Here is a 22,941-nt window from a genome sequence, read left to right on the forward strand (position 1 = left end):
TAAGACTTTGCTGGAGACCTTCAAGTTTTGCTCTTTGAGAGCTGTCTGCAGCGCCGTGACTAATGACGGTGCATTCCCCATGGTGCCTCCTTATTTACAGAGAACCATCAACCATCATCCTAAAAAGCAGGGACCTCTCGGAACTTACCCCTCTGGGCTTTCTTCTGACCTGCAGTTCTGAATCCTCTCTAGATGTCTGAAGGGTCCTCCCTGTGCCGGTGATGTTCTGGTTCCCAGGTTTCGGCACCACTTGTCGCGTGCCCTGTCCTCGCCGGCAAGAACAGCATGCAACAACAGCAGGATTCTTCTGCAGAAAGCTTTATTCTTCAGCTCTTTGTGAAACAAATGAGTTGGGCAGGACCCAGAGGGGAAGGAGAGGCTTGCTTATATAGCTCTCATGCTCTGACCTGGTTGGTGCGGCTCCATATGCCTTATTAGCATAACCATTTGGTGGGTCTCATTGGTCCTTATGCCAAGGCGCAATTAGCATGTAGTTTAGTGGTGTGGGATGATTTGTCATTAGGAAGTTCGGGGCCTTCCGGCTGCCCTGCATTGGGCGCTATTTTCTGAGCGCGGCTGCCAACAAGAACATCCATGATGAGAAGTCTTTCCATTCTATCAAGCTCTTCAAGCTTAAGTTCATGAATAACTTATATTCTTTCAAAAAGTACTTACTGAAAGTTCATATATGTCAGGGATATAGATAGTATTATATTATTATCTTCTATTTTCTTTAAGAGAGAAAATCGTGCTGAATGTATTATTACAAATGAAATGAGCCACATGATAGTTTTATGTAAAAAACATTGTGCCTTCACAAGTATGATTTTACATTTGTAGTATTCTTTAATGGAAATTTTTACTCATATAAATCAATCTCAATTTAATTTTGATTACAATAGACAAGGTTTGCAAGTCATTTCTCTGAAGGGTTATTAGAAAAAGAAGGAGCTAAATGTGGCAGGGGAGGGTGGAGGAGAGAGAAAAAAATCATAAGGCTGAACAGGGGAATATGATGTGTCATAAAATCAGTGGAAACATAAGAAGCTGAGAAAGGAAATGGAGAATGTATTCATGCATGCCTGAAACAGCTGAAACAGAGGAAGCTCCCACTGGCCCTACAGGGTGGTCCATTTGCTCAGAAGAGCTGCATCTCTAAGACCACGGGCTCAGGGGATGGCTTAAGCATAGGTGGATCTCTATTAATCACAACCTCTGTCAAGACTCAGATGTTTGGTTTAAGGGGAAAGCAAATAAGCATAAGGCTCAACAAAACTAAGACAACTTTACTAGAATCTCAGAGTAACTGAGAGGAAGAGGCGCCTTGAAAATATGTTTAGTGAACAATAAATTATAAATCTGACTGCACATTCAAGATGCACGTTGATTATTTGGTTACATTGTAGTAAATTCAAAATACTTAAAAAAATACTGTAATTTCATGAAAAATATTATCTCGTTTCTTTGACAATTTCTTTTTGAAAGGCTGTTTCTTAGATGAAAAGAACCTTATATATATTTTTCTTGGCTTCTTATGTCCAGTTCATCAGTTCCTCTATGAAAACAAATCTAGAAAAGGAATCGAGTATCTATTCTGCTTCCTTGATATCTAGTCATTCTTAATTGTAAGATCTAAGTGATATTTTTCTTATAAAGATTTTATCATCAATCTATTTCATGAGATCAATAGTTCTTATATCCAATGCATATTTCAAAATAACTATAAAGGGTTTCTCTATAGTCTGAACTTTTTTAGATTTAAAACTCATTTTTTGACATAAACTTTTTTGTTCTCTGGGTCATGTACTGGGAATTTCTGTGTTGAACACACTAGACATGTGGTTTGCCATAAAAGAGCTTAGAAACTACTGGGGGAATTGCTTATAACTGTGAAGTAAAAAGGCAATTACAATACAGGATACCACAGTGGCTCATAGTTCCCAAGAAGCCTATTTGGCAGTTAATAATAACATCTGGGAGGAAGTAGTGTCTAAAGATCAATCTAAGATGAATAGTTTTAGCTGATGGGTTAGGAGATGAGAACATTCTTAGCTGAAGTAACAGAGCAACAGTTGTTGCCAAAAGCAAGGATAGTAAAGGAACTGAAAGTTTTGACTGGATAAAGCAGAAAGAATGGGTGGTCAGTCTGGAAGATAAGCAGAATCCATATTGAGAGCATAGGGACAAAAGAAAGAGGGATGATGAATAATGCATGGTTTCTTATTTGAGTAATAAGGTGCCTTAGGTTGGTGCCCTTTATTGAGATACAAATTTAGAAGGATGGTTATTTAGAGAACATGTCAACTTAAGTTTTTGTATATATTGAGATGAAGGATTATGTTATCATCTATATAAATGTCTTGTAGGATTCTGTTATTATCTATATTGAAATGTCTTGTAGGTGCTCAGGTATTTCTTCCTGGAAGAAAACTGTACTGGAGAAAAAATATGTGGAATCATCCACAAAGAAGTGGTTATTAAGTAATGGATGCAGGTATATTTTTGCACAGGTTCTATAGAAAATGATAAAAAATAGGATTTAGTATATAATTTGTAAAGAACCAATATTTATATTTGTCTTCATGTACAATTTTTTTAAACTTAATTGTGAAAATTGACAATATTGTTGAAATTCAAGTATGAATTCAAAATATTAACTATTTTATGCCACTACTGATGGACTCACATGTCACAATTTAGTAATATAACGTTACCCACTTACATTTAAAAACACGGTGTATTTAGCAAACATATTCTGAATTCTAAATGTTTTGCTTGACAATGTAAATTTTCAAATAAGAATGTTTTAATAAATAAAAAAGTGATTGTAGTTTAGCTAGATATTAGTAGATTTGATAACAAATAAATAATCAGAATATCTAAGTTTAGGCTTCAAACTCTTCTTGCAAAATGACAGGGTAATTGTTTTTGGCCTGAATTGTTTATGTGATTGTTTCATCTTTGTAACTGACCTGTCAAGAAATAGCTTAAGTTTCTCTGTGTGTTAGAGATCTGAAGATTAAGTTAAAGCCTCTTTCCAGTTTCAGCAATCTCTAGATACAAATGTAGTTTAATTGTATCTATTAGTTTAATGAAATAGTTTGATTGCTATATCAAATATATTTATGTGAAAAAAGTGCACCCCACTGGCATAAAGTTAAGGAATAATATTAAACCATCAAATCTTCAAAGCTTTTGTGTCCAGCATATTAAAAGTATGTTTCATCTGCACTCTGGAGTATTTTTTGGAAATGAAAAATATTGTATCACAACTAAAATTAGGTACATTCTTTGTGAAGATTCAAAACTTAATAAATACAAAATGATACATTGAGGAATCAAAAGTAATTTTTATATTCCAAATAAGAAAGGGAAAACTAAATAGCATCTAATACTAAGTAATTCAGTTTTTAAAAAATAGCTTGGTTAATAGTATAGAGGTTTAGGCTTATGAATATAAAGTAATATATATCTTCATACTTTCTTCTACAAAGAAGAATATAAAATATGTATTTTTAAATTTAAGAGCATTAAACTTACGCTGCTTCAAAACTGTTCAGGCCTTTACAACAAATTAAGAATGTTAGGAAACATCTTTTACCATGCTATAGCAAACATTTTAATTTTGCATATAAATATATAGAATTAGGCAATGCCATTTCCTTATATGTGAATTTTAAAATTTCATATAATTTGGGTATATCTGAGTAAAAATCGTACTATTATACCATTACTATGCATCCATATATTGTACTATATTTTAAAAACTAGAAATTAACATTAAAAATGTTATTTTTAAGGAAATCATATATCTGAGTATTAATAACAATACATTTCTCTTAGGTAACATTGCCTTGTATATTTTATCAGCAAAATAAAAGTTCTAAAATGTATTTTAACTATATATCACAGTAGCATATTATAAAGAAAAAAGATGTATAGATCAAGCTATTAAGTTTGATTAATTGAATATAATTTAAAGAGTCCTTACTTTTGGATACAAATTGTCTATCTAGACTACTGTAAGAAATGTATTTCTTAAGTTCTTGATTGTAAGTTGTAAACTGAGAAAGTATATTTTCCCATTTCTCCTATGCATTTTACTGATCAAATAATAATAAAAGAGAGAGTACATAAATTTAGTTTTCATGTATGTTTCCTCAAAGTTATAAAAGTTTATCACTGGATTTAGTAATAAACTTCGAAGTGCTAGTGGTATAAAGAGATATCATATATAAACTTAGAAAAAAAGTCTAAAACTATAACTTTATTTTACTGTTTATTCATAGTTGTTACAGATATATGGTGGTGCTGGTGGTGTCTATATAAGTGCCATGTAGAAATACCCAAAATAAGTTATTTATATCTCTTAAAAAATTTCACTGTGCAACCTACTAATGTATGGAATTGTGCTAAGTAATATTGTAGATGTGTGTATATATATATATATATATATTATATATATATATACATCTCAAGTGTATTAAAGCAAAGTCATTTGTCATGAAGAAATGTATAGGAAAGAAATTCTGTAAATTTTAGAATTATTTAAATGAAAGCATGTTCTGAAACCCTGATCATGAGACATCATACACCGATATGGCAAAATATTTATGGATGAGTGTTCAAACCAAATGAGTGATCAAACCAAATTATTAGATTTTCATTAACCTGCTTTCATTATTCCCTAAACAATAGAAGGTAGGTTTATTTATTGAGTTTGTAGATCCATTCCCTATATTCAGATATCACAGTTCCCACCACTAGGGGAAAAAGAGAGAATAAGAAGTAAAGGGATTTCCTATGAAATATGTTACATGGTGGAAATTTCATAAGTTAATTGCTTTTTAGTCATTTTGCTCTTATGACCTCTTCCACAAAAAGATGGAAAATCAGTTTCATTCCACTCTCTCAGATAAAGCACCCAGATCTTCATGGCTTTGATTTAATATTCTGTTACTTTGTTTTACGTGCAAATGTAAGCACTGTACCAAATAAGTTCTAGGCTGTGTATTAAAAGTTTTACATGGACCATTTCATTTAATCTCCATAATAGCCCAATATCACACTACCATTTCCATTCAAAACTGAGAAAACTCAGAAATTTTATAACATCTAATCACAAAGTTAAACTGTTCTCCTCATTATCATCATCATGTTATTCATCTTCCTTACTGTGATATAAAAAATTAAATAATATGTATACTGCCATGATGTAATAAAACATATTTATAAATGGGTGGAGAACAATGATAGGTAATCAGGAAGTCACAATGTGGAAGTTTATGATGTTGCCTCTGCCGGGCTGCATTTTTTAGGTTCTGCCTTACCAAGAGGATAGCCAACCCAAACTCATTTCAGTATAGAGTTTTAATGTTTCTGCACTATGAATTTAGTAATGGTGGGGCCAAATCTTAAGGCAACATATGAGTGAGATACAAAGACACAAGGCAGCTAAGACCATCCCCTTTTTAAAGAGCTTTTTTTGGGCTTCATAAGTACCTCTGCTCACATCTCCTTCACCAGAACTGACCACTACTAGCAGGAAGGGAGTAAAAGTGAGGACTTTTAATTAGACAAATTGCTACTGATAGAAGAAAGAAATGATAGAGGTTGTAATCTTCCTTTTCTTTTTATAGAAAACATCAGAAAATATTATCATGGAATTATCAGAGAATATACACCCCAAAATAAATGTGGAAATAAAGAAAAGAATATTATATAAATGTGTCAAGTATGAATATTGGCTCCACTCCTGATTCTTGTAGAGCAATGGATATTATAGGTAAACTTTTCTAAAGTTCAGATGAATGAATCAGGATTTGTTTTAATTAGCCTTTCACTGTTTGAATTGTCATGTCTGGGTTGTTCTGTGACAATTACATAAGGTAATGGATATAAAACACATAGCTAAGTGATGCCTATCAAGAGCAAAGGTGCTCTAAATGATAGCACATATGTAAGGTGCACTCAGCCCTATGTTCAATGACACTTCTCATTTCACCTACCATACAATGCCCGGGACTGTGTGTCTTTTTGAGGGTGACCAGCTATTAAATTCTACTTGGTGATCACAGTTCACAGATGGCAGGTATTCAGCCTCACCCTGACCACTATTTTTCTGAAAGCGCATTGTGGATTAAGGATTGTTGAGGAGGATGCCCATTCATTCCTGTCCCGTATGCACAGGTCAAGTTCAAGACTGCATTGCTATAAGAACTTCATAGGCCTATAAATAAATTTTTACAACTGAGGAACAATAGTTCATTTTTGTTAACAACTGAGGAGAAATAGTTCATTGCTAGCACAAGAAGCATCTCAAACAAGGGTGAAAGATTTTTATTTCTCCTTCATTAGATAGACGAAGAATATCTCTACATACAAAAAGAAACCCTTGGTCTTTCAAAGTTTTTTTTTAAATTCAGATTTTAAAATCATTATTATATTACATGCTGAATGCTTTGATCTCTAGGAGATAATGGGCAGCCTTTGAATTCTAGGAGATAATGGGCAGGTAAGAGAATTATTCCATGAAAAGATTCCTTAATTCAGGAAATGTCTATAGGCAGCAGGAGTTTCCATTATGCCCACCAGGGGGCAGATGTGGATGGAACAAAACGACCAACTGATTTTACAGATTTTTGTTAAGCAAAGCCCGCCTCTCCAGTTGGTAGCAGCGAAAGAGAGAGCTAGCTAAAGCCCGATGGAGCTTTAGAAAGCTCAGAGCATTTCCAGAATGGGAGAATTCCAAGTACCTAGGATGGCACTAAATCAGCAGAAATAGCTATCAGACTTGAAAGGGACGTAGAGGCATTTCATTGTTCAGAATGAGATCAGATCCTGATTATAGGCTGCTTAGTATATCTGGTTCTGTTACTCACCATTACGTGAACTTTAGCAAGTTGTTTTAAATTTCTCACTTTAAAATGAAACCACTAATGATACCTACCTTATGAGAATATTACAAGGGCTCAGTGATTTAATATTTGAAATTAGAAAAAAATCGGCTTAGAACAGTTACATATCACACAGCAAACATCCTGTAGGTGTTAGCTATTACTATATCCACAGTGAACTTTGTGGCCAAACAATGGGGAATGCAATTAATATAGATAGTTCAGAAGATAATTCATGGAAAGATAATTTTTGGTACAAGATATCTAGACCCCATCCCTGCTCTTGAAAATAAAGATTCAGCCTTGAGTGAGAGAGGAGGGAACCCCCTTCCCTTACCAAACTAGGTGAAGTTTCTTTAGTTTTCATGAGACAGATGTTTGAACAATTAAGGTCAACATACAAATAAAATTTCTTTTCATCCACTCAAGTTTGTGGGCTAAGTTATACCCACCAAAAGGTGTGTGAGAATTACCTGTGAGAGACACATGAATTGCACATCAGGAAGACCTAACTTTGTTTCAGGCAACAGAGAATGCTTCTTCACAGAGGAAGTTATAAGTTGAGTCCTAGAGGAAGACTAAAATTATCTAGGCAATAAGATATCTGCATATACATATACATATATATATATATATATATATATATTTAGAAAAAGAAAACCTGTAAATTCTTGCCTAGATGCCAGCAAAAGAATTATGAATCCTAAGAGCTGAGCAAAATCCAGAGTGTCTTGAGCCTAAGGTATTCACAGAAAAATCCTACCATTTCTACTTCTAATATTTATTTTAAAGTCATCAACTTACTTCCTTTTCACCGCTACTATACTGGTTTCTGACCTAGATTTCTAACATCTGTAACTGATCCTCATACCTACAGAACTGTTCTAACCCAACCCAATCCCCAAATTACAGCTGGCAAGGACTTTCAGGCATAAGTATCTGATACTTTTCTATTTAATAGCTCCCCAGTGTATTTAGGACAAATTTCGTAAATTTTGGTATGACATAAACAGGTCTTGAAATACTGATCTCTAACGTTCCAGTTCCATCCCTTTGTCTCACCCATTAAAGTCTATGCTCAAGGAAGGCAGGGACTACCTCATCCAGTATATATCAGCGACTCACGCTTATGCACTGTATCATCAATGACCAGAATATTGCCTGACATAATAACAGGATAGATAATTTTTTCTTGAGTTGATGTGAATAAGATATTCATGCCCACATATTTGTTCCAATCCTCTCTTCATTAAAACCTTAGAAACAGAGGTTCTTTGATATTTTAAAGATTCTGTTAGATATTTTATCTAAAGACATTTAAATAAAGAGCATTTCCATAATCTGCTATACACAAAATAAAAATACAATAAGCCCAACTACTCATCCTTGCTAAGGGGGGCAGGATGAGGGGTAAAAGGATTTAATTACTCATGTGATGAGTTATATGGTATTTTTTGCACTTAATCTACATTGTGTAGGACAACTGAGTTTATTGTTTGCTTTTCCATTATTTTTCAAGAATGTTTGTAAATATTTATTTGCATATAATTTAATTTCTAATATTACTAAGGTACTAGAAATATTTAATCAATTTGAGAAGAATTATGATTTCCACTGAAGCTGACTGAATCAATAAGTGCCATAAACTACAGCATATTAAGAGGACACAAAACAAACAAATCAGGGCTCCATCTTTATGGGTTTACTATTTGGTATGTTTATGATCATTTTTTAAAATATCAAAAGCAGATGTATTCTACTTTAATTGTGTTCTTCTAATGACCAGTAATTTACCAGCTATAACTTTCTTGATCTCTCAATTCTGAATAGCACAAATGTAGACAGACTGAACATTTTATCCAGATTTTTGTAAAATATGTATGAACTTTTAAGGTAGAACTATTTTTAGTGAAATAAAATGATAGAAAAGTGATAACTGACAGACAGGAATACAGAGAAAAATCAAAATATGCATTAAAATATTTTTTGTCTGAAATTTTTCCCATCCTGTGATTTCAAGCATTAGCCAGTCTTTGTAGATTCATCTCTGTTGTATTTGGTACAAGCAAAAAGCCTAAATCTCCCATAGTAAAAATTTCTTTAAATTTTGACTAATAGTCAAAGCCCAGTTGATGGAATTATTTCTCCTAGACTTCCCACTGACTTAGACATGCATGGAACAATTCAAGAACTTGGGAGGGGAAAGAGATCTATGAATCCCAAGGAGACCAGTGACTTAGAGGTAGCAAGTTCAGGGAGAATGGCATTAATTATGGTCAGTATAAATGCTATTTTGATGAATGACATTATTTATATTATATGATTGCTATATTTAGTAAATAAAGTACAGGATACTCAACTAAGTTTGAATTACAAATAAACACCAGAAAAAAACTTTAGTATAAGGATGTCTCAGGCAATATTGGCATATCCTTTACTAAAACATTATTTGTTGTTTAGTAAAATTCACATATAATTGTATGTCTTGTATTTCATCTGGCAATCTAATCAAGTTTTATCTAGGGATTTCAGATGTTTTTTGCTTTTGCCAAGTATTTACATATTCTAATTTTGGTAATAACAGTAATAAAAACTCATAGAACACTTTTATTTTGCTATGCATTTCTTTAAGAAGCCACATGTGCATCATATACTTTAATCCTCATAACAACCCTATGAATAAATGTTATTATTCCCTGCTTCCCAGGTGAGAAAAGCATGGAAAGAAAAGCTAAGAAACTTGCTGAAGATCATGGTGCAGTCAGTATTGTAAGGGTTCCCAGTGTGTCTGGGGCTTTGAGCAAGCGGGAGATTCAGGTAACTAGACAAGCAATCTGACCACAGCGGCTACTTTCTTAAGTAGACACTGCTTGAGCAATAAGGACGCAGGTGAGTCCCCAGGAATGATGGACATGTGGGTTAGGAGAATGGCCAATTCAGCCTCCTAAGTGATGATAGCAGGTACCTTCCCTAAGGCTTAGAGCTTTCTTTGACTCTGAGATCAGCATATAACTGGACAATTTACCCATAAATGATAGAAATTCTGTTCTACACACTATTTATTTAGTATTGAAGCATGTAATTCCTGAAGTCATTATCAGGTCCCAGTCAATGAATTGTCTGCATACCATATGATGATGGAATCTCAAAAGTCACTGCTAATGTTAAATAGCTTGGGCTGTAAAAATACCTTATTTAAATATAACTACAGACTGCTTTGAATGTTGGACAAATACAGGGAGTCAGCAGAAGGAAGTGGGAACCCTTACCTGTGTTTGAGTTTGCTAGCAACAATCATTTCTCTGAGATTCCTAAAAAGATCATTTAGAACTGGAATGAACATTCAACATTCAGATGCCTTCCTTCAAATTTCTAGACAAAAAGGTCAAATCCTCAACAGTCTAAGTCCACACATACTTCTGAAGGCTAGGCAACTGTGCTGAAACAGACTGTTGGATGAACATACGACCTGTGCTGACAGAGTGATGTACCAAAATTGAGTTTGTTTTCTGTGGATAGGACTAGTGCAGTAGAACAAGAGTTCTTACCTCCTCCCGCACTTCCTTCCACCCTCCTTCCTGTTTTCTCCCCCTCCTACCCTCCCTCCCTCCCTTTTTTCCTTCTTTCTTTCCTTCCTTCCTTTTTTTTTATTTCCCTCCATCCTTAATGCTTTTTTCTTTTTTTTTGCTAATTTAGTAAATATTTGCTAGGCTCCTTCTATGTACTAGGCACTGTTTTAGGTGCTTGAGATAATCCAGGAAAGGAAATCAACCAAGATCCCTGCATTTATGGCATTTACATTCTAGAGGGCAGACACAGAAAATGAAAAAAAAAAAAAAAAGATCTATGTCTATAGTGGTAGAAACTTACAAAGGCTAAAGAAAAAACTGTAAAGCAAGTTACAGTGTTAAAAGGGGGGTAACTGACAGGTTTCACTATAGAAATTGTATTTGAGCAAGAACTGGAAGGACATAAGGAAGTTAATCTTTTTACAAACTGAATCTGGCAGGACACTCAGAGGCTTATCCAGTGTAAGAGAAAGTCACACCTCAGGTTGAGTCATGAAGTGGGATGGGATGGGATGAAAACGAGAAGTAGGAAAGTCACCAAATACTCAGACTCATTGTCTTGGTCTTGAGGATCTCAAGGAAATAAAACACCCATAGCTGTCTTTTCTGGGAGACTTACTGTCCTGGAGTAGGGATATTAATTCTCTCTTTGAGGATGCCACTTTTCGGTGATGAGCATGTGGTGAAATAATTCATGATAACATGAAGTAATTTGTCCTGTTTTTCCCTGGCCTCTCACTGCATGATAATAACCAAGCCCTGTAATTCATTGCCTCTGATGTTTGGGAAGCAGAGAAAGCCAAAGCAACCTTAAGTTCCATCTATTGTTAAAACCTAACTCATGAAAGTATTATGTTAGGGATCTTGGAGAGACAGTGGAGAGGAGTGGGGAAAAACCTTTGAGGCCTAGCATGCTTTTGAGAATGAATGGGACAATCCAGGGGTCTCTTGATGCCTAGGGTTGTAGGGACATGGACTCAGGTCCCTGCAACTCTTCAGACATCAAAATACATGGTTTCAACATACACCTAGGGAGCCCACTGCCTTGGATGTCGCCAGTGCCTTTAACAGCTTCATACTGTTGTACATCTATGGATTACTTCACTGTATCTGTTTGGATTTTCATGATTTCTATCAGCTGTATAATCCCCTAAATTAATTTTTAATTCTCTGGTAGGATACTTAGATTTTTTTTAAAATTTTTTGACCAGACATTGACTTATACATTGGCCAACAATTCAGCCAAGAAATTAATGCTTATGGCGTTTTCTGTGACTGCTTTTAGACCTGAGGGCTATCTACACAGAGAATAGACACAGGACAGGTTGGGTATTACACCATTGAACTGCCAAGGTCATACTCAACTGAAGGCACTTTACAGTGAGAATCAGATTCATTGTTTTCCCACAAAGAATATGCAACCTAAACATCTGTAAATAAAGCCTGGAGGCCTAGTGTTGGTGGTGGCCACAAAATTCAAGGTTCAATTTAAAGACCCTCTGAGAATGGGGTCTAAGAAATGCAAGCCCCACTACAGTTTCTAGAAAGAGTTTAATGGCAACTGGAAGGACTGCAGTTATAGAAGTGAAACACAAATGATTTTTAGTAAATGATTTGGAAATTCTTCAAAGGCAATTGTATATAACTCAAATCGTGGGTGCCAAAACTGAGTCCCTTACTTAAATAGAAATGACCATTGAATGAAAACAGAATACACAAAAATTTATAAGAATAATCTGAGATATGAGACTTGTATAGAAAACTATAAAAGGCTAATATTATTATGTGAATAAAAGAAAAAAATTGGCATGTACTCAAAAATAAAATTCTATGATGAGTTTAATATATTAATTGGTAATGCAATCTCAATGTTGCTCACATAATTCAGATTACAGAGTTCTTTGAAGATGACAGAGACACCCTTAATATACTTCAGAAAATGCACCTTCATTATGAAAACAAGACAGATACAATAACTTGAGCCTTATTTAAGTAAAATATGTATTGCTGAATACAGATTCTCAGCTGAGTAATATGAAATATGGTGAAATACATAAAAAATAATATGTTTTGAATTTCTTCTAAGTAAATTTAAATGCAAATTAAAATTACAAAGGAGGAATACTTTAAAATTTATTTGTTAACAGTGTTTTCAATTTCAGATACCCACCTATTTCTGATGTTTTCATTCTGGCCAGATATTATTCAAAAGTAAATTTCAATTGAAATTACTAGTAAGTAAATTTTTTAAAGGACTAATAAAGTGACTTCATTTTGCCATCTAACATTCTTATTGTAAAATTCCCAAGAGCATTTATAGCTACTACGCTTAAGATATTGCTTGAATTCATTATGCATTTTAAAATTCTTTTCAAGTTATGCCAAATAGTCTGTATTATAAGGTAGCCATATGTTCTTTCTTTGTATTTTTTTCCTCAAATAAGTTTAAAATATTAAGTTTTTAATATGAATTTTACTTTGAAAATATTAGATAAAATATATTTCCTATTATCTAGCATTTAAAAATAACTAATGCATGCACATACACAGACCCTCTTGTTAATTGTATTTCCTTTATTTATTCAAATAGTGGATTTAAACACTGGGTTTAATAATTACAAAACTTCAGGCAAATGATCTTTCAAACTTTGCCCCTTAAAATACTAAAATGTATCACCGGGCTGCACTCCATTCACCATGATGTTAAGGCTGTGCTGTTATTTTACATAGCTTCCTATATTACCATTTATTGAACTTCAAAACCTATTACCAAGTAAAAATCAAAAGAGTTGAGGGAGAAGAAACACATACAAACATATATACACACACATATGGACTCATGTTAGATTTATTCCATTTAGTCTAATAAGAATGTAAAATATTAAAAACTCAATTTTAATTATATATCTAAAATAGGAACTGACCAAGGATAATATGTAAGAAATGTTTTTTAAAGGATCAAATGTGGAGAATTGTAGAAATAAGTGGTTGCAATATAACAAAATATATGGTGCAAATAATCTACATTATAAGATATATCTTTGAGATTTAAATTCAGTTTAAAACATTTCAATATAGATGACATGGTTACAGAAACATGAAAATGTAACTAAAATTTTCATGAAGTCTCTGGTTGAGAATATCCTTTGTTTAATTATCTCTAGTATTTTTAGTATTTCTGATTTAGGTGTTAATAAAGGTAGACAAATGAAGTCAATCTATAAAAATCTTTAAAATTAAAAGTCATAGTACACATATAAGCACCTAAGAAGAATGTTTTAGACCTGGCAGATATAGTCATCGCAATCTAAAACAAACGGACAAAAAAATTCAATAGGTGGTTTGACTATGGTTTAATGATATTTTCAGAGGTAATATGATGAGATATTAATTCTTTCACTGCTGGCTACATGGCTACCAAAAATGTAGATTGTCATATATGTACTCTATGGACACTGTTACAGGTTAGACTGCATTATAAATTTTGTATCACCCTCTCCTGATACCAGTCAGTATCACTATTTTTATATCCATTTAAAATTAACAGAAAGCAATGATTTAAAATATTGTCCAGGAATCAACTTTAGAGATTAAATTTATAGGAAGAAAGTTTTGAGACAAACACCTCTGAGCCACAGGAAAATGCATTCTAGAGTTGTGGATTAACAAGTGGTCGACCAATTCATAGGGTCAGTCACTAAAACATATGGTGTAGGAAAAAATTGGAGCATGAGTTCTAAAGAAGTTTACTAGGTGAAGTTTTTCCAAGTATTGGAAATTAGTCTAGAAATTATTTACTACAACTGCTTTGTTCAGCTATAGAAGAGAAAGCACATTTAAACAGTACTGAAGTACATACAAAGTAAGCATTAAAAATACCTGAAAGATTTCAAGACATAATGATGAATTTAACATATATAAATTTAGAATACAGTCCAAACAATATAATATTACCCTTCAGAAGCCCCCAGTATTTTGTATTCATCACCTCAATCTTTTGGGATATCTTCTTCTTTACTATTTCATAAATTTAGAATAATCTTATCTTATCTTATCTTATCTTATCCCCAAAAGTGATGTTGTTTGGATTGTATTGATCTACACATAAATTTGAGAAAAACTAACATAATAATGATATTAGTCTTCTAGACATACCTTTCCATTTATTTCTATTTATTTGTCTTTTTTAATGAATTATAATAAGAGAGAAAAACATATGTATTCGTGATGTAGTTCTTGTGTCTCATTTCCTTAATTTTTCTCTATGTCATATAGATTTTATGGATATTTTAAATAATAATAAGGATTCTATTTTTGGGTGTACACAGAGTGTGTACATGTGTCTGCATATGTATCATTAAATTAATATGAACTGCAATACCATTTTAGACCTATCATATTGCTACACTTTCAGTTATCTCCAATACAAGAATTGTAAACAGTATATTTGCAATCCTAATTGAGGATGATTTAGTGGTATCTAACAAGAAAATGAATGCATATACCTTTTGCTATCTATACATATGGAATTGATTCAATTTATTACAGCACACACTGGGATGTTAAGCAGTCATGAATGAAATCTCAAACTGTCTTTATGTGTTGATAAGGAAGGATTTCCAAGATATAGTAAGTGAAATAATGAGGAACAGTCTGAATGGTATGCTTGTGAAAATATTTATGTAATTGTCTATTTATTTATAGAATGTCATTGTGTTACATCCAGGAGGAAGAACTTAGTTACTTAAAGACAAAGATGAGTGGGAGATTTTACAGTATATTTCTCCCATACTTCCCAATTTTGTACCATGGGGCTATCATTCTTTATTTTTATTACAATTTTTTATTAAGTTATTATAGATATACACTCTTATAAAAGTTTCACATGGAAAAAAATGTGGTTACTACATTCACCCATATCATTGAGTGCCCCCCATGCCGCACTGCAGTCACCGTCCATCAGTGTAGTAAGATGCCCCAGAGTCACGACTCGTCTTCTCTGTGCTACACTGTCTTCCCCATGATCTCCCCCACACCATGTGTTCTAATCATAATACCCCTCAATTCCCTTCTCCATCCCTCCCTACCTGCCCTCTTCCACTTCTCCCCTTTGGTAACTCCTAGTCCCTTCTTGAAGTCTGTGAGTCTGCTGCTGTTTTCTCCTTCAGTTTCACTTTGTTGTTCTACTCCACAAAAGAGGGATATCATTTGGTACTTGTCTTTCTATGCTTGGCTTATTTCACTGAGCATACATAATACCCTCTAGTTTCATCCATGTTGTAAATGGTAGGATTTGTTTCTTTCTTATGACTGAATAGTATTCAATTGTGTATATGTACCACCTCTTCTTTATGCATTCATCTACTGACAGACACTTAGGTTGCTTCCATATCTCAATTATTGTAAATAGTGCTTCAGTAAACAGGGGTGAATATGTCTTTTTAAATCTGAGAAATTGTATTCTTTGTGTAAATTCCTGGGAGTGGAGTGGAATTCCCAGGTCAAATGGTCTTCATACTTTTAGTTTTACAAGGAAACTCCCTATTGCTTTCTATAGTGGTTGAATAAGTTTACATTCCAACCAGCATTGTAAGTGGGTTCCCCTTTCTCCACATCCTTGCTACCATTTGTTTTTCTTAGTCTTTAAGATGCTGGATATCCTTACTGTTGTGACGTGATATATCATTGTGGTTTTAATATGCATTTCTCTGATAAATAGTGATGTGGAAAATCTTTTCATGTGCCTGTTGGCCATATGAATTTCTTCTTTGGAGAATTGTCTGTTCATATCCTCAGCCCATTATTTAACCAGGTTATTTCTTTTTGGTTGTTGAGGCATGTGAGCTCTTTATATACTTTCAATGTTAACCCCTTGTCAGATATGTTGCTTACAAATATATTCTCCCATACTATAGGATGCCTTTTTGTTCTGCTGATGGTGTCTTTTCCTGTACAGAAGCTTTTTAGCTTGATGAAGTTCCATTTGTTCATTTTGGCTTTCATTTCCCTTGCCTGAAGAAATGCATTCAGGAAAAGTTGCTCATGTTTATATTCAGGAGATTTTTACCTATGTTAACTTCTAAGAGTTTTATGGTTTCAAGACTTATGTTCAGGTCTTTGATCCATTTTGAGTTTACTTTTGTGTATGGGGTTACACAGTAATCCAGTTTCACTCTCTTGCATGTAGCTGTCCAGTTTGCTAACACCAGTTGTTGAAGAGGCTGTCATTTCCTCATGGTATGTCCATGGCTCCTTTATCATATATTAATTGACCATATATGCTTGAGTTTATATCTGGACTCTTTAGTCTGTTTCATTGGTCTATGGGTCTGCTCTTGTGGCAGTACCAAATTACCTTGATTACTGAGGCTTTGTAGTAGAGCTTGAACACAGGAAGCATAATCCTCCCAGCTTTAGTCTTCCTTCTTGGGATTGCTTTGGCTATTCAGGGTCTTTTGTGGTTCCATATGAATTTTAGATCTATTAGTTTTAGTCTGTTGAAGAATGCTGTTGGTATTTTGACAGGGATTACATTGAATCTGTAGATTGCTTTAGGCAGGATGGCCATTATGACAATATTAATTCTTCCTAATGATGAGCATGCAATGTTTCTCCATTTATTGGTATCTTCTTTAATTTCTCTCATGAGTGTCTTGTAGTTTCAGAGTATACACCTTTCACTTCCTTCATTAGGTTTATTCCAAGGCATTTTATTCTTTTGGATGCAATTGTTAATGGAATTGTTTTCCTGATTTCTCTTTCTGCTAGTTCATCAGTAGTATATAGGAATGCAACAGATTTCTCTGTATTTTGTATTCTGCAACTTTGCTTAATTCAATATTAGATCTAGTAGTTTTGGAGTCGGGTATTTAGGGTTTTTTTATGTACAATATCATGTCATCTACAAACAGTGACAGTTTAACTTCTTCTTTACCAATCTGGATGTTTTTTATTTTTTTGTGTTGTCTGATTGCCTTAGCTAGGACCTCCAGTGCTATGTTGAAGGAAAGTGGGAAAAGTGGGCATCCTTGTCTTGTTCCTGATGTTGAAGGAAAAGCTTTCAGCTTCTCATTGTTAAGTATAATGTTGGCTGTGGGTTTGTCATATATGGCCCTTATTATGTTGAGGTACTTGCCCTCTATAACCATTTTGTTGAGAGTTTTATCATGAATGGATGTTGAATTCTGGTGAATGCTTTTTCAGCATCTATGGAGATGATCATGTGATTTTTGTTGTTGTTGTTGATGGGGTGGATAACGTTGATGGATTTTCTAATATTGTACTATCCTTGCATCTTTGGATAAATCCTAATTGATCATAGTGGATGATCTTTTTGATATATTTTTTAATTTGTTCTGATAATATTTTGTTGAATATTTTTACATCTATGTTCGTCAGGGATATTGGTCTGTAATTTAATTTTTTTGTGATGTCTTTGACTGGTTTTGTTATTAGAGTGATGCTGTCCTTATAGAATGAGTTTGAAAGTATTCCTTCTTCTTCTACTTTTGTGTAAAACCTTAAGGAGGTTGGGTATTAGGTCTTCACTAAATGATAAAATTCAGCAGTGAAGCCATCTAGTACAGGAGTTTTGGTCTTAGGTATTTTTTTGATTACCATTTCAATTTCTTTTCTGGTAATTGGTCTGCTCAGATTTTCTGTTTCTTCCTGGATCAGCCCTAGAAGATTATATTTTTCTAGAAAGTCTTCCATTTCTTCTGGGTTATCCAGTTTTTCAGCATATAGGTTTTCATAGTATTCTCTCATAATTCTTCGTATTTCTGTAGTGTCTGTAGTGATATTTCCTTTCTCATTTCTGATTCTGTTTATGTGTACCGACTCTTTTTTTCTTGATAAGTCTGGCTATGGGTTTAACTTTTTGTTTATTTTCTCAAAGATACAGCTTCTTCTCTCATTAATTCTTTCTATTGTTTTATTCTTCTTGATTTTACTTATTTCTGCTCTAATTTTTATGTCCCTCATTTTACTGACATTGGGCCTCATTTGTTCTTCTTTTTCTGCCTTTGGTAATTGTGAGTTTAGACTATTCATATGGGATTATTCTTCTTTCCTGAGGTAGACCTATATTTCAATATACTTTCCACTTGGCATGGCCTTCTCTGCATCCCACAAATTTTGCAGTGTTGAATTATTGTTTTCATTTGTCTCCATACATTGCTTGATATCTGTTTTTATTTAGTCATTGATCCATTGGTTATTTAGGAGCATGTTGTTAAGCCTGCATGTGTTTGTGGGCATTTTCATTTTCTTTCCAAAATTTATTTCTAGTTTCATACCTTTGTGGTCTGTGAAGCTGGTTCATACAATTTCAAACTTTTTGAACTTACTGAGGCTCTTTTTGTGGCCTTGTACATAAGATATTCTTGAAAATGGTCCATGTGTACTTGAAAAGAATGTGTATCCTGCTGCTTTTGGATGGAGTGTTCTGTAGAAGTCTGTTAGGTCCATCTCTTCTAATGTGTTGTTCAGTGCCTCTGTCTCCTTATTTTCTGTCTGTTTTATCTGTCCTTAGGATTCAGTGGTGTGTTGGAGTCTCCTAAAATGAATGCATTGAATTCTATTTGCCCTTTCAATTCTGTTACTATTTGTATCACATATGTAGGTGCTCCTGTGGAGGGTGCATAGATATTTATAATGGTTATATCCTCTTGTTGGACTGACCCCTTAATCATTATGTAATGTCCTTCTCTGTCTCTTGTGACTTTCTTTATTTTGAAGTCTATTTTATCTGACATAAGTACTACAACTCCTGCTTTTTTCTCCCTATTAGTTGCCTGAAATATATTTTTCCATCCCTTCACTTTCAGTCTGTGTATGTGTTTGGGTTTGGGGTGAGTCTCTTATAAGCAACATATAGATGGGTCTTGTCTTTTTATCCATTCAGTGACTCTATGCCTTTTGATTGGTGCATTCAGATCATTTACATTTAGGGTGATTATCAATAGGAATGTACTTATTGCCACTGAGTCTTTAGATCCATGGTTACCAAAGGTTAAAGTGCAACTTATTTACTGTCTAAAAGTCTAATTGAATTTACTTACTATGCTATTACAATCTAAATGTCCTTTTTTCCCCCTCCTTTTTCTTCCTGCTCCATTCTTTATTTATTAATGTTCATGTTCTGTACTCTTTGTCTATCCCTTGACTGACTTTGGGGGTAGTTGATTTGATTTTGCATCTGCTTAGCAGTTAATTGGTCTACTTTCTTTATTGTGGTTTTATTTCCTCTGATGACAGCTATTTAGCCTTAGGAATACTTCCACCTATAGCAGTCCCTCAAAAATACACTGTAGACGTGGTTTGTGGGAAGTGAATTCTGTAAGTTTTTGCTTGTCTGAAAATTGTTTAATTCCCTCCTTCAAAGTTAAATGATAATCTTGCCAGCTTGTGTATTCTTTGTTTGAGGTCCTTCTGCTTCATTGCATTAAATATATTATGACACTCCCTTCTGGCCTTTAAGATTTCTCTTGAGAAGTCTGATGATAGCCTGATGGGTTTTCCTTTGTAGGTGATCTTTTTTGTCTCTCTGGCTGCTTTTCTTTACAAAGTCTGTCCTTATCCCTCATCTTTGCCATTTTAATTATTACATGCCTTGGTGCAGTCGTCCTTGGGTCCATTGTGTTGGAGATATATGCACCTCCATGGACTGAGAGACTATCTTCTTACCCGGACTGGGGAAGTTTTCAGCAATTACCTCCTCAAAAACACTTTGTATCCCTTTTTTCCTTTCTCTTGTTCTTCTGGTACCCCTATAACATGACTATTATTCCATTTGGATTGGTCACACAGTTCTCTCAGTAGTTTTTCATTCTTCGAGATCCTTTTTTCTCTCTGTGCCTCAGCTTCTTTTTATTCCTCTTCTCTAATCTCTATTTCATTTATTGTCTCTTCCACCATGTCTAATCTGCTTTTAAAACCTTCCATTGTATGTTTCATTTCTGGTACTGTATTCTGTAATGATTTTATCTCCATCCAGAATTCATTCCTGAGTTCTTGTATATTTTTCTGCCCCTCTATGAGCATGTTTATGATTTTTATTTTCAAATCTCTTTCAGGAAGATTAATAAGTTCAGTTTTACTTGACCTTTTTTCTGGTGTTTGTGGGATTTTAGTTTGAACCAAGTTCCTTTGAAATTTTGTATCTGTTTGTGGTGCCATCTCGTGCCCAGAAGTGATACTCTCTGTAGCTGCTTAGCCCCTGGAATGATGTCAGGGGTCATGGAGCATTGGCGCTGGTGCCTGGGAGGAATAAAGAGGTGTTTCCTGCTTCCCAGCTGCTGTGCCTGCCTCCACTGCCAAAACCAATGGGTTGAACACACAGGTGTAAGCCTCTATGCTTTGCATTTGTAGCTGCCATAGGTGGGGCTTCCTTCTGGCTGGCTTGCCACCAGGGAAGGGGCTGGCAGTTTGCAAGTCAGGGCAGGTTGGCTGCAAGGAAGGCACAGCAGGGTGCATATCACAGTGGGAGGCATTGGAGCTGAGCCACCAGCCAGGGAGATGGGACACCTGAAGCTCCTGAAAGTTCCCAAACTGCAGGGCAGATTACACCTGGACTATTCTGTCCACCTGTCCTTTCTCCTGAGCAGCAACCCCTGTGTAATTGTTGCACTTTTAGCAGCCCTCTCACTGTTAGGATTTCTCTCAGACTGCCCACCTTTCTTTTCTCTCAGAGCAGCCAGATGTGGATCCCTGTTTTTCACAAGTGACTGGAATCTCAATCTCTCCAGGTATTGTGCCTGTCTTAGTTTTTCCACCCCACTAATCTCCAGAACACCATGCAATGTAGATTCATGCTCCCAGAGCAGATCTTCAGGGCTAGGTGTTCAGCATGCCTAGGCCTCCACTCCCTCCTCACTTTGTTTCTCTTCCTCTGGCCAGTGAGCTGGGGTGGGGGAAGGGCTTGGGTCCCTCTGGATCACAGCTTTAGTACGTTACCCTGTTCCATGTTGTCTTTTCTCCAGGTGTATGCAGTCTGGCACAGCCTTTTTTCCTGTTGCTCTTTCATGATTAGTTGTATTAATTATATTTTCGTATTATATGTGGTTTTGGGAGGAGGCTTCTGTCTCACCTCTCATGCTGCCATATTTAATCCAATCCCATGACTATTGTTTTTATTCAAGTCATATGATATGTTTTTACTAAAATTATTAAGAAAAAATACACAATGAGATGTTTACAAGTTGAAATGAAGGTGAATGCAATGATATAAAACATCTGCATCAAGAAAAGAGAATTAATTACAGAAGAAATAAAATATTCCTAAAGCAGTACCAAACAGAATTGAAAGACGGAAGATTAGAACAGGGATATGGAAGACATACTGTTTTAAAAATATAAACAAGAAAAAGGTCAAATAGATGCAAAAGATGAAACATGACAACAACCACTGTGGGTATAAACTAGAAATAATAATTAGATTTGTGAGTGTTCACAATTTTGACAAATTATTCAATAGAATTTTTCCTATTATCCTGAAATTCACAAGGACTGACCTAAAGATGAAGATAAAACCTCATGCCTTGTCCCATACTTGTTAGAAAGCTGCCAAGGAACCACTAAGAATCAGGTAGAGAGAGTTTTGTCAGGGTCCATTGCAGTCAGTCTTTCGTTGACTTTTCATGGTCTTTTTACGTCCATAGGACACTGCAGGGCTGGATGGTGAAAGGGTGTATTTGGAACTGTGCCATTTGCCTAGTTGGCAAGGTTGTGGTTTCTATAAAGGGAACTTAACTTTTCAGACAAAACTTCAAGTCAAATGAGGCTGGCTGCTCTCCAAAAGAATCACTCAAAGAGATTAAAGTTGACTGAAAGAATTAAAGCCTGGCATTTCATTTCACAGTTGCAAGTCTACTTACTGGACAGAATTGATTAGCTGCTCAATATCTGTCTAAATTGTTGAAAGATAATTGAAAAGTGATAATAGGATAAAGAGAATGGTTAGCATTGTAATGTCCTGCATTTTTGTCACAGCAAAGATGGATCATTTCCCTTGTGATCTAGAGATACTGCAAAAGATGGCCTAATTGAGTTGTCTTCATGATTACCCAATTCAAGAGGATGGCTTGCTTGGTGAGAGGAGAATATGTAGTGGTATTGGACGTGCATCTTCTTTTTCAGGGAAGTTTGCAGTTATATGACCCTGTAGTGTCCAGTGAGAGAGGTAGAAGTGAATATCAGCTGCTCAGAAGACATTGATTGACAATCAGTGTGTTAGCTAGAGATGCAAGAATAACAATCAAGGATGCAACAAATTACAAGTGAAGTGGAATTTGTTCCACTTAAGTGAAGTGGAATTTATCCTCATACTAAGACCTTGAGAAAGGAGGAATGATAGGTATTCCTGAAGCAGCCTATACACACCTCCATCCCACATTCTAAGGGATTGGACTGCAAGTAGGACTAAAAGGTAGAGATAACCTCCTTTTATAACTCCAAGTCTCCATGATTACATCCAG

Source organism: Manis javanica, chromosome 5, assembly GCF_040802235.1.
Source record: "Manis javanica isolate MJ-LG chromosome 5, MJ_LKY, whole genome shotgun sequence".
In the NCBI taxonomy this organism is placed as follows: domain Eukaryota; kingdom Metazoa; phylum Chordata; class Mammalia; order Pholidota; family Manidae; genus Manis; species Manis javanica.